The sequence below is a fragment of the Magnolia sinica genome, chromosome 1, assembly GCF_029962835.1.
Source record: "Magnolia sinica isolate HGM2019 chromosome 1, MsV1, whole genome shotgun sequence".
Taxonomy (NCBI): domain Eukaryota; kingdom Viridiplantae; phylum Streptophyta; class Magnoliopsida; order Magnoliales; family Magnoliaceae; genus Magnolia; species Magnolia sinica.
In genome coordinates, this window is record NC_080573.1 from 82,708,427 (window position 1) to 82,722,579 (window position 14,153).

The 14,153-nt window shown below is 41.0% G+C and overlaps 1 non-coding gene across 1 annotated transcript; it reads right to left on the reverse strand.

Moving 5' to 3' along the window:
- Nucleotides 1-8,635: 8,635 nt before the first annotated feature.
- Nucleotides 8,636-8,742, reverse strand: LOC131223095 (small nucleolar RNA R71). Its single transcript, XR_009160289.1, has one exon. It is a non-coding gene; the product is annotated as a small nucleolar RNA R71 (small nucleolar RNA).
- Between the last annotated feature and the right edge of the window lie 5,411 nt (nt 8,743-14,153).

The following is a 14,153-nucleotide window of genomic DNA, read 5'->3' on the forward strand; positions in this document are numbered from 1 at the left end:
TGACAAAGGGGGAGATTGTTAGTGCTATGGTTTCTTTCTCCTTTCATTGTCAAATTTTGTAGCGCCAAAACCACAATCTGTGTCTTGCGTAGCACATTGATATATCTGTTCAAGGCAATGCATCACATGTACAAGGAAAATGCTTCAAGTCAAGAACAAAGATTTACTTCAAGAAATGCAAGATTAAGTACATTGTTCACTCCTTTAAGCTTCAAAGTTCAATATTTTAAAGCGACATCGAAAGACAAGTCAACTGTTCATAATCAAGACTCAAGGTGAAGTACAACTCATGTACTATAAATTCAATCTTCAAAAGATCTCAAGTACAAGCTTCATCATGGGTTGAGATCTCAAGCTTCATGAACTTCAAAGATCATCTATCATCTGAAGAAAAGAAAGTTCAATGTTCATATGTCATGGTTAAGGTATGAAAGACCTTAGATTGACCTTAGGGTAGGTCATTTTGAATACATAATTCAAATTGAATCATTTTATAAGTGTTTGGACTGTTCTTCGACTAGTCCTGGACTTTGTTTGACTATTCCTAGCACTGTCTCGACCAGTCTGAGAAATTCCATGACCACTCCTAAGTTTGTTGAAAATTTTTAAAATTTTTTGTTAAGCCACGACTAGTCTTGGAGATTGCTCGACCGGTCGTGTGAACAGTGCACGACTCGTTCACGACCAGTCCTACAGCTACGACTCAAAGTCTAGCAACTATTTTTAGTTCCACACGATATGTCACGACTAGTCTTGGAGGTCCCACGACAAGTTGTGAAGGGCCTACGACCAATCGTGGAATGACTTTATCCGATCGCGCTCAAAATTTTAAAAATTCGTTGGTCCTACAACTAGTTGTGGTGTCCACAGGACCAGTCGTGAATGTGATTTCTTCACTTATAAATAAAACACATTTTTCAGAGTATTTCATTCAATTCAAGTATAATCAAGACATCACTCTGAGAGATAAGTTTGTAAACTTCTTAAGCTATATTGTGCATATTTTAATATTCTCTTTTATTAGCTTTTTATATTTGATTTTGTATTCTGCATTCCAATCTAATTTGAAAGAGGGATTGAAGTATTCCCACTTCTTAGAATCAAAATCAAATAGAGCTAGCCCAACTTGATTTAATTTAAAATCAATTTAGAACCTATAACCATTTCATAAGTGAGTGTGGACATTGAACTTTTACTCTGAATTGGTTCTTTCGGGTTGCAATAAAAGGAGAATATCCAGGTATTTTATATTATTGTAATTTTCTTTGTTTTGGTTTCTTTTGAGATTGAGTTAGAAAAATCTCATTCTTTTGGTTATCTGAGGTGATCCAGAAAACTCAGAGTGTGGAGTTTTTTGAATTGTGTAAGCCTACTTGAAATACACAATTGTGAACATTTTAAATGAACCTGAAAAAACCTATTTTCATAATGAACGCTAATATCCATTGTGTGAGGATATTAGGAGTGGAGTAGCTGTGTGGCTATTGTTTAACAGTTGGTGTATACACAGGTGAACCACTATAATTTTCTGTGTTTTGTGGATGTGTGGTTTATTTTCTATATCTTTCATCATTCAAGATTGTGGGATGTATTTGTGGATGTGAATGTTGTAATCTTTACATTTCAGCATTGTGGGAAATGTTGTAATAGCTTAGATTTCCTTTCTTACTATTTGCTTTTTATTCCTCTTCAGTTTGAGTTTTTGATACACAAATCGTTCTAGTAAGGTTGTCCTGCCATAAACCTTTGGTTTTTATGGTGTAAGGTTGTCCTTAAAACAACATTTGTATCAACCTCTCGATAATAGAATTTTGAGGTTGTTGCTTCCTTTGATTATTTGAAATTCATTTGGCTATCTTATTGTTTAATTCCGCTGTTATTTTTTAATTTGACATTATCCCCCCCCCCCCCCCTCTCTAAGACATATAGCTTGGCCTTTTCAAAGGTGTGCACTGATGAATTTCAACTTGCTATGTCAGATCCTACCCTATCATTGCGTCAGCTCTATTCGGCATATTAGGTTTAAAAGAAAGGAGCTCGTAGTGCAGTTACTTGAAGGTGTCGGGAATCTGGTGTGCACCCCCAGTGACTCGGCCAGCTGCTAATGCTTCTCCTCGTTTCTTTCTTTCTTTCTTTCTTTTATGTTCTTCTTTCTCTCCTTTCGTTGTAATTTCTTGCTTTCCCACCCCCGAACGACAGTTGTTTTTATAGTGGCGGGGAGAGTCTTCTAGACTCTTTTCTGCGAACTCTTACGCAGTACGTTGTGCAGCAACATCCCTTTACGCAACCCTGTTTTCTACGCAGCAGGGATCAAAACCGTGTGATGGCCCACTGTTTTACTTTCGATTTCTGTCGCTGACTTGGGAGGGGTTGGATCCTACGTCTCTGTGGTTTGAATGGTTCAAATAGGGACCACGATCTTGATTTTGGTCACCCTGCTTGCGGAGAGTTCAGAATGCGTGTGGTTCCTCTGTTGATCGCGTCTGCTACGGAAACGGGTCGTTTGTGTTACTTGGTGGGGCCCACGATCGTGGATATCTGGGAAATCCACTCCTCCTATTAGGTTTTTCCTGAAATCTTGGTCCAGGAGGGTGTGGTGGATTAAGTTTTGGGTGGCGAATTGGGTTGCTCTTGGCGTGATTACCCAAACTTCTGGATGGATGGGGGGCTTTCTTTTGATTTCTCTCTGGTGAGTGCTCAGTGGGTTTTGGTCGGGAGCTCCGTCCATATCTGATGGATGGTTCAGATCAAACACATGGGCCAAACTGGTGGGCCACACATGATGACAGCGGCCGTCTGTTCGAAATCCACATGGGCGGGAAAACCGGAAGAGAAGGATTTCTCTCTTTCTCTGAAAGTTTGCGGGTCAAGCTAGGCTTGACCATGCAGAAATTGCCAGTGCTCCACGGTCGCTCGTGTCCTGTGTACACGCTCCTTGCGTGTGGGGTCCACAGTGATGTTTGGGGAAATCTACTCTGTCCATTCATTTTATCAGGCTTTAATACTGATCGTATCAAAGTTTAATAGAAGACCCATTTACCAAGATTTCAGAAAAAAACTAATGGAAGGAGTGGATTTCCTGGATATCCATGATCATGGGCCCCACCAAGTAACGCAGACGACCCGTTTCCGCAGCAGACGTGATCAACGGAGGAAACGGATGCACTTCGAACTCTCTTCATGTAGGGTGACCAAAATCAAGATCGTGGTCCCGATCTGAACCATTCAAACCCCAGAGACGTAGGATCCGACCCCTCCCACGTCGGCGAAAGAAATCGAAAGGAAAATAGTGGGCCATCACACGGTTCTGATCCCTGCTACGCATAAAACAGGGTTGCGTAAAGGGATGTTGCTGCGCAACGTACTACGTAAGAGTTCGCAGAAAAGAGTCTAAAAGACTCTCCTCGCCACTATAAAAACAACCGTCATTCGAGGGTGGGAAAGGAAGAAATTACAACAAATAGAGAGAAAGAAGAACAAGAAGGAAAGAAAGAAAGAAATAAGGAGGAGCATAAGCAGCTCGCCGAGTCACTGGGATGCACACCGGATTCCCAACACCTTCAAGTAAGTGCACTACGAGCTCCTCTCTTTTAAACCCAATACGCCAAACAGAGTTGACACAATGATAGGGTAGGATCTGGACACAACAAGTTGAAATTTATCAGTGCACACCTTGTCTAGAGCATAACCTAGATCCGACTTCCTAAGTCTTGCTAGGCCTAATCAAAGAAGCTAAATTGAATAATCCAAACTAGGTGGATTAGCATAGGATTCGGCCCTAAAAGACTCCCTGGACAATTAACCTAGAAGAGGGCGACCCAACGACCTAAGGTGACAGTTTTATCATTTAAGTTTATATGATTTAAGATATTATTATCCTATCATTTAAAAGCTTTCATGACACTTTGATATCCCTTGAAATTGTTTAATTTATCGATACCAACTAATTATCTTTAAGGAATAATGAATAAGGTGTGATGTTTGCTTGCATGGCCTTTCAAAATTTATGAGGTCTTTCCTTTAAGCTTACAATAATTTAAGTTGATATACTTTATCTTGCCTTTTACATATTATGTTTTCATGTAACCATGGTGTTCCTTCTACAATTGTTTAATTTACCATCAACATTTATTTACCTCTTTTGGGAATTATGATATGTTGTTTGTTGCAAGTAATCTTTATGAATTTATGTAAGGCAATGGATACAATCCTTACCCTTGCCTTTACCAATTTTTTTGAGTTAGCCCTTGTTACTCATCTCTTTATTGAGTTGGTCTTTGCCACTCTTCTCTCTATTGAGTTGGTCATTACCACTCTCCTCTTTATTGAGTTGACCATTGCTACTCTCCTTATTTGTTGAGTTATCCATTGCTACTCTCATCTTTATTAAGTTGGCCATTGCCACTGTCACACCCCAAACTCGGAAACCAAGATCACAAAATTTTCAATCGCCAAATCCAGTGCTGACAACATCTATAGTACCCCATTCTCAGCTCTTGGCATCCATATACTGGATTCCGATCTTGGGATCCTATAAGAAGAGTTTTTGACATGAAAAATTCCTTTTCGTAAGATGAAGCATAACCATAAGCATAACCCACATGCCATAACTAGAAACATTACTAGATATCTACTATGATTAAAAACTTTTGAGTACAAGGTATAAAAGGAAATATAATATAGAGATATCAAAAGGAAACTCTGGAAGCTCAGCTCGACTGCATCCTGACGTCACCTACACGCATCTATCGTGCATAAGCTTATAGAAGCTTAGAGGGTGGTGTAAGTGTATGCACAATATAAGCGTACTCAGAATGTAATATAAGAGTAATTGTAGAAACATACTGGTAAATCCATGAATGCTATGCGAAAATGCTGGCAAGTGCATGAATGCGATCAGCTACACCAAGGTTATGTGATGCAAGGCTTACCTGGCCGAATGTCAATGCGAGATGCAGTGCAAGCATGTCAGTCCTCATCTAAATCCACATAACAATACAACTCATCTCTGAAGTATCATATATCAGAACGTCTCTCTCTGGATAATCACCAGGGTTTAGTACACTCTCCGCCAGCTTACCGCCCCATCTAAGTGCCCAACTGGGTAAGTGGAAGAGACCTCACTATCCACCTGCCAATATTGGGCCCAGCTCGACGATAGACGACCCATTCCTCAAGCTAGTCAAACTCAACCTAACATTACCCCCTCACTCGGGCAGGTAAGGTCATACCCCCTTCCAACTGACCATGACATAGTGAGAGACACGGTCTACTGGTATACGGCCCTCGTGCGCTCGTGTATCCACTCGATCTTGTCGTTGGAGCATCCTCCTGGTATCATAAGGATTCAGGGACTTTCACTTAAGGACATCACTTCGCCCTAGTGTTGAGAGTCAAATATTGCATATTATACCTCAGTTATTACCTGATTTTATGAACATGATACGGTTTAATGGTCCATTTTAATCGTGTTTGTGTTGAAAGGTGAATTTAGGTGCCTGGACTAAAAAAGGATGCTAAAGCCATGAATTTGATGCTCAAAAAATACCAAGGCAAGGGATGGATCATAGAAGGTCAAGATCGAAGAATTTATATGCCAAAGATCTGAGAAAATCAAGTAATTGAAGTCTAAGAGGCCTGAAAATCATCCAGAATGCAAGATCACAGGGTTTCCACCATTCGTTTAGCTCAAAACTTTATATCTAGCCTGAAGACCATAAATTAACCGTACATATCGAATTTCATCCATTGGATCCTTGTGGAAGTAGCCCAACGGACTGATCAGCCACTAAATCTCTGATTTGCGGCCCACCTGATATCTGGATATACTTCAATTTTGGTCTCAACCCCCTAAATGGGGTGAAAAAATGGGATGGACAGAGCAGATTGTGTATATACACCACAGTGGATTCCACATGGCCAGTGCATGTACATTATGTACACAGCATCGGCCGTGCACCGGATGGTTTGCCCGCTTAAATCCGAGCTGACCTGAACTCTCTTCGTGCAGACGTCCAGTGGACGCACCACGTCCGGCTGGGTTTGGATAGTGGGCCCCACCCATCTCCCATATGGACAATTTGGACCTTTAATTACGTTTAGGGGGGCACACAACCCTCGCCATGGTGGCCTTTTGGTCCCTTGCGCACGTACACATGTGGATCGCTAAAAAACATAAGATGAATGACGAGTTGATTTGATATAGTGGACCGCACCAAAACTTGACCAAAACCACTCCTTCCCGACTGGTTTTTCACCAGGAATCTAATGAACAGGGTGAATTTTCTCATAAACATCATTATGGGGCCCACTTAGTGTCCTAGCGCAAGAAAGTTGCACAGCTTGTGCATGTCCGAGACCCGGACGATCCGGGCCATTTTGTGACCATGACTAGGATCAGTCCAATGATCCAGGCCATTCAAAACCTTCCTAAGGTGGGGTCGACCAAGCCCAAGGAGCCTGAATGGAATGGATCTCACATTAGATATATGTTTTTACTGAAACTTGCATTAAGACGCGAGACCATTTCCATTTTCTACTGTGTAAGGTTCACGCAGACCACCAACTTCAGCAGCCACTGCCTCTAAATTGACCTCCTTGTGCTATAAAGAAGAGAGAGATATGTGGAGAGGCATTCTCAGATCATCAATTGTGAGAGGAAGAAACAAGAAAGAGAGAGAGGTGGAGCGGGCCGACATCAAGAAGTCCTTCCTTCCTTTTCCTGGTTTTGTTTTCTTTCCTTAAGAGATTTTAGTGCAATCATGTTGGTGGTTGGCTAAACCTCTTAGCTAGGGCTAAGAGGTGAAGCTTGTAGTGAGATGGGAGATTTCTCTTTATGCCTTTGATTCATGTTTAACTTAAACTCTATTTGATTCTAGTTTGATTATATGGAATGCCTTTAGTTTTTAATGGTTTGTTGTGACTCAAATTACAATGGATCTGGGATATCTTCTGGTATTTTCCATGCATGTATGCAGGTTATGATCGTAGGAACCCTATTATTCACCATCGTCTCATGGGCTTGGTTAGGTGATGGAATCCATCCTAACATTCATAATTCCCTTGGATTGATTGTGGATTGGCTAACTTCTATTGTTTGCTTTGTCTCATGGGCATGGTTTTGTGATGGAATCAAGTCAAATTCACATCCTTCTCATCTCTTGAAAACTAGATCAAAAGGAAGTTCAGATTTGGTTTTTAATATTATATCTTCCAACTGGATGAAGATATGACTCTGATTCTAGTTATGTTCGTGAATTAAGCATAGATCTCCTTGATCTCTACAAGTGGATCCTTGGCACCCTAGTTTCCCACCTTTAAATTTTACAAGTTTTAGTTAAAGTTATTCACAATTATTCCCTTAATTTTTCTGATTTAGATTACATCTTTGCCTAGTTCTAGTTCAAGTTACTCTCAGATTACGTATAAGGTTCAGCCCTTGTGGATTCAACCTTGGTCTTACCGATATTATTACTACATTACAACCCTATACTTGGGGTGTGAACAAGTTTTTAGCGCCGTTGCTAGGGACTGACAGTTACGTTTTTCCAAGATTTGCTAGTTTTAGAATTAGGTTAAGATTAGGGTTTTTCTATATTTAGATTTTTCTATTTGATCTCTAAAAACTAACTTAACTTTCCTGTTTGCTAAGACCCTGACATATACGTTCTAAATTAGTAATCTCTTTCCAATTTTCTAGTTTTTCTGCCTTCTATTTTTAGATTAGGTTTTCTATTTGTAGCAATTTTCTAATTATAGGTTTTCTTTTGCTTTTAGAAACTAACGTACTTTCTAAATTTAGGTTTAGAACTTTCCTAATTTGTTTTAGAAATTTTCTATTTTTTAGGAAATTTTCCCTTTTTAGAAACTAGTTTACTTTGTATTTTAGGAACTTTCTAATTTTAGAATTTTTATTTCTAGAAACTAACTTATTTTGTTTTGTTTTGTAGGTTTTTAACTTAGGAACTTCGAATTTGGTAACTTCTTTGCAAACTTTTTTCTCTTTATTTCTAGATTTCTATTTCTTTTCTTCCTTTTAAGGTTTAGGTTTAGAATCTGAATTCTGCGAGTGTTTCATGCCCAAGTGGGTCCATGACAATACTCGACGTCTCTTGACTGAAGGATGATTGGTTGAGGGGTTGACTATCCATTGCAAGACTAGATACCGCTCGTGATCCCCTAAGTTATTGAGGTTATGGCTGCAAATCAACCTGAAGCACTACCTCCACCTAGGGTTGGGGAAGTCTAGGATGAGATTGAGGTGCATCGAGCACCCCCGCCTCATACTTTACGAGATTATTTACAACCGGCAGGGGTGAGTATGCCCTCATGCATGGTTTTTCCAGAGAATATGAGATACATGGATATCAAGCCAGGGGTGATCCAACTCCTTCCTAAATTTCATGGGCTTGAGTCAAAAAATCCATCTTTACACCTGAAAGAATTTGATGAGATCATTGCCACTTTATATTTTCCAAACATGTCTGAGGACATGGTTAGGTTGAAACTCTTTCCCTTTTCTTTGAAAGATAAAGCTAAGACATGGTTGCATTCACTACGTCCTAGAGCTATTGGCACATAGAATGATATGCAAAGGGAGTTCATAAAGAAAATTTTCCCACATCATAAAATAAACACCCTTAGAAAATCAATCATAAACTTCCCCCAAAAGGAGGGTGAAACATTCTTCTAACGTTGGAAAAGGTTTAAGGATCTTGTCAATTCATGCCCACAACACAGTTTTTAAATGTGGTGCATTACACACTTTTTCTATGATGGACTGACATCTTCTAAGCGCCAATTGGTTGAGACGATGTGTAATGGGGAATTCATGAATAAAAATGTCATGTGTGGGACGACTTAGATAGACTTGCTGAAAACGCACAATCATGGGACACATACCCCAAATCAAGCACCATGTCTAGGCCGACTTAATCTAAGGAGAGGGGTGGAATGTATCTCCTGAAAGAGGACGATGATATCAATTCTAAAGTGACTAATCTCATAAGGAAATTCGAGGCCATAAAATTAAAGAAGGATAAGGTTAATGAAACTGTTTGCGGTATTTATGATGGCAACATTCACACAACTGAAAATTGCCTAACAATACTTGCCTTTCGAAGGTAACTGAATGAGGAATCCAATGCCGTAAACAATTATCAAAGACCTTTCAATGGACTTACCTCAAATACATACATTCCTAGTTGGAGAAATCATCCAAACCTCAGTTAGATGAATGGACAAATTGCTACTCCTCAAGGTTACTTTAATTAAATTCCAATTCAAGTGAAACCTCAAGAGGATCCGATTCTAAAACATATTCAAAACCAAGAGCTACTCAACCAGGACATCGGAGCAGCTTTGAGATCACTTATAACATCTATTCAAAGGATAGAGTCACAATTAACACTTGGAGGAAAGGGGATGCTTCCTGCTCAACCTCTCCCCAATCCCAAACCGTAATATGAAATAAGTGACCCCAACTCTTCAGATCATATGGAGCAATCTAAATCTATCACCACTTTAAGAGTAGGAAAATCATTGAAAAAACCATTCCAGTTAGGGCTGAAAAGCCTAAGGAACTGGAAGAGGACAAAGATGATGGATCTAGCCATGCTCCACAAGAATTAGAACCAAAACTTCAAGGGAAGCCGGTTGCTCCATTTCCCCAACAGTTAGTTACACCAAAATCTCTCTCTAACTCTCAGGATATTCTAGAGGTGTTAAAATAAGTGAAGGTCAATATTCCTCTACTTGATGTGGTAAAACAAATACCTTCCAAAAGACGACAAAATATTCAAAAGAAAATCTTCTTGACTGAGAAAGTGAGTGTCATCCTAAAGCAAGATGTGCCAAAGAAATTCAAAGATCCCGGTAGCCCAAACATATCATGTGTAATCAGGAACTATTGAATTGAGCATGCACTTCTTGACTTAGGAGCAAGCGTCAATCTGATTCCCTACTTAGTGTACAAGCAATTAGAATTAGGTGAATTAAAACCCACCTTGACTACATTACAACTTGTTGATCGCTCAGTTCGTGTACTAAGAGGGATAATTGAGGATGTGTTGGTCTAGGTTGACAGATTCTACTACCTTATAGATTTTATCATCTTGGATACCGAACCCATCAGTAACATGAGCACTCAAATTCCTGTCATTCTTGGTCACTCATTCCTTACCACTTCAAACGCAATTATCAATTGTAGGAATTGTGTCATGAGTATGTCTTTCAGAACTATAACATTGGAGTCAAATATATTTTTTAATACAGGCAGACGGTTAGAGAATGATGATGATTTCCATGACATTAACATGATTGGCTCTTTCGTGGAAGATAGGACACCTCTGACCTTATCCTCTGACCCTCTAGAGACGTGCTTACCCCACTCCCATGATTTTGCTGATGACATGATTAGGGAGACATGTGTCATGCCTGATGCTACGCCGGTACTTGAAGTTAACTAGTGGAGGACACAATTTGAAGAGTTGCCCCAGACTGATGAAGTGCCTTTATCGTCTAACCTCTAGCCACTGAAGCTTGACCTAAAACCTTTGCCCTTTAATTTAAAATATGTTTATTTAGGGCAAGATGAGACATACCTGGTGGTGATTTCTGCCCACCTAGAGAAAGAAAATGAGAGTATATATGAACTATATTGAGTTTAGTGTATTCCATGTATTTGTAGAAAGGATCGTATACGTACGGAATTTGAAAGTGTGTTTGCCATGATTAATTATTGTGCGTTTATACTAGTTGTATTTGTAACAACTCCTTGGCGAAACAATTTGGCCGAATATATGTTATGGCCAACATACGTTGTGTATGTTAAAAAGGTGTAGTCTAAGTGTTCGTAAAAATGTCTGAATGAGCAAGTACTTGGCATCAGGTACTTTATATGAGTGTTGAGATAAGATTCTCAACTATCTTGACTATGTGTATGATTTCCTCTGTGCAACTTATATTATATTGTCTGTTTTACTTATGAAATGCGCATGTGTGAAATCCTGTGTATGTTGTACTTCATAACATGCTTAAATGGTTGTAGGATTGGAATTATGTGTTTATTACTGCTTGACTATTTCATATGAATACTTGTTGGAATTGGATATGTTTAGGACTACGATGTAGTCCAGGCAATCGATAACAGGCCCTGATTTGGTGGCTGAGGTTGTTTTCACCCCATAGGACGTGTTCGATGAGTCTGAGCCATACTTCAGTTGTCGATAGTGGTTAGGCCACACGGAGTGCTCGTGCACTTCATGTCAGTTAATTTGATGTGTGCTCGTACCGGTCGAGCTCGTCAAGTAACCCGATTGACCTGATGTATGTTCACCATGTATGGACACTATGCTTGAATCTAAGGTACCAAACTCACCAGTGAAAACTCCTTTAATCTTGGTACCTCGATCCGCTAAGACTCATGAGTCGGGCATGGTGGTATAGGACATCGTGGTCGAGCTGTCGGCCTACGCTGGGCTGATGAGCCTCCCCGTAGTGTCTAGTGAGCAACATAGCCTCGTGAGCTAAATACGGTGGTATAGGACACTGTATTCAAGCTGTCGGCCTACACTGATAAGGTGACGAGCCCTTTGTAGTGACCTCAAGAGTATGCTAAGACTATGTAGAGGCGACGAGCCTTTTCGTAGCAACAAGAGTACAAACTAGGCCTACACTGATAAGGTGACGAGCCCTTTGTAACATCATATGAGATTTACTAGGACTGACGACCCTAGAATGGATCATTGTTTGGAAATTGATATAAGGAGGTACCTTAGCTTCCTAATCTTGCTATATGAAAAGGACTAATAAGAACTTGGTAATCACGCTCATGCACCGCACTGCATGTGCCATTTGGCGTTGAGTAGAGAGCACGAGGAAGTGACGGACATGCGTGACCATTAGATGAAGATCGCAGAGGGAGTGCAGGTGAGGGCATGCATCATTTATATATACCAATCTTGCATTAATCAGGATACTTAGGGATGTTTGATTGTATTATTTTATCATTACTGCTTGATTGAATTGAGAACATGTTAACCTTTGCCTTATTGTTCCACTGAGTTGATCACTCACTCCACGTTACGGGATTGTTTTAAACACCAACCAGACTCTGTCTTAGTTGCAGATGGAGACCCGACTGATGAGGCAGAGACGGACTTCGTAGACAATGAGGATGCTTTCTCATATATGCAGTATTTAGGTAGATTTATATGGGCCGCTCTAATCGACGGGGGCTTCAAGGTCATACTTATGGACTTTCACATTTTTTTTGGAAATTTGTATTTTTGAAATAGTACTTGTAATTATTGACCTAGCAACGCATACATACTATGGGGACCTATACTGGTTTATAAAGTTATACATATTCGTTTCAGTCTTCCGCTTGCGTACTACAATTGTCCCTGGATTATGTTTTATTGTTTTGGCTTAATCTCATTCATATTTTATGCACTAATACAAATAACATACAACCATCATTAAATATGATACATAAGTGATGTGTTGGAACTCGGGAGTTGGGTTTCTACTCGACCCCCGATTTTCAGGGCGTTACAAGTTAGTATCAGAGCATGATTTGGATTAAACTGGACCTAGGTTATGGTCACACGACATGCACTGACACATTTAGATCTAGGTGGGTGAGAGGAAAATGTAGAGACAAGCTTAGGTTTCCCAGTTTCGCCAATTGGCAAAATTTACCAAAAACGATCGCTGAGATCATGTCTGTACACATCCGTGATTACTTGAGACAACCCCGGATCACCCTAGGCCATCAATTGACCGGTTTAAACCATGATTTACCCAATCCCAGCCTTCAACAATCAAGAAATACAAATTTATATCAGAAAGTACTCGAAGTGGCCTGAAATTCAAAAGGGAGTCGGGGGCCAAACAGGACACTTTTAAGGGGACCCTGAGTGGGTCCCACATGTTTTTAGGGTCCAGGGGGCAGAAGGACCTCGCCCCACCGGTGAGGCATCACCGGTTTGTCCAGAGGTCGGCGAGGACCTCGCCAGTTTCGCGAAGGCTCCCCGCCTAGCGGGCCGGTTCAGGTCGACGCCTCTAGGGCGTTGTATGGCCCGCTGATGTAGGGTGGGTCAGTTTTAACCCCTCCTAACATGCCCCCTCTTCACAACATACCCCTTTAAGCTCTCTCTTTTCTTCAAAAACTCTTATTCCTCTCTCAAATCTCCCCTCCATCCGCCCATTTCCTCATTTTCCTTCAATACACACACCCCTCCATTGTTTTCCACCAAAACCCCCTCCTATCTCTCTCTTTTCCTTCGATTTGAGTGCAAAAATCTCTTATTGTGTCTCACATACCTTCAAGTTCAACAACCCATCCTATTTTCACCTATCATTCCACTCCAATGGCTCTAGTTGAGCTTGTGACGACCATTTTCTCAATTTTCATGCTTCTTTCTCTCATGGGGAAGAAGAGGACTCCTACAGATGAGGTCGGGCCTAGTCGCCCTACTCATTCAAGGAGGCCTAGAGGCGCCGCCCCTAGTGCAAGTGTCGATCGGGAGATAAGGACCAAGCGGGAGCTTGATCCCCAGGCTCCCCTCGAAAGGATCCTCCTGACGGATGTCTCATGAGAGATTTTAGGGTCGCAGGGTCCTCTTTGAAGCTCATGTGGATGAGAGGCTCTTTGGGCAATATCTGGTGATGGACCGCCTATTCGAGGCTGGGTGGGGTCCTGTATTCGAGGGTGAGTACCGCACAGATGTGGGCACGGTTCGAGCCTTCTACGCCCACATTTGAGAGCCTACGCTGGTGCCCTTGTGGTTTAAGATGCCAGTGGGTAGAGATCAAGAGGCCACAATTGATGCTGGCTTGATAGCCCGACTCATGAGAATGTCGCTTGGCGAGACCCATGCAAGCGAGAAGAATTTGAGGAGTGCACGTGAAAGGGATCACCGCACGCGATTCCTTTGTGGACAACTGGCCCACTGGAATCCAAACAACAACCTCTTAGCAACCAATATGACGGACGACTTCCACCTGCTCCACCACATCTTCACGTACAACGTGTACCGTAGGTGGAGCAACCGCAGTGAGTGCACTCGTCTGATGGTAGATTTCCTGTACCAAGTGGGGCAGGGAGAGAAGTTGTGCGTGCCTACTTATGTTCTATGACAGATAGTTCT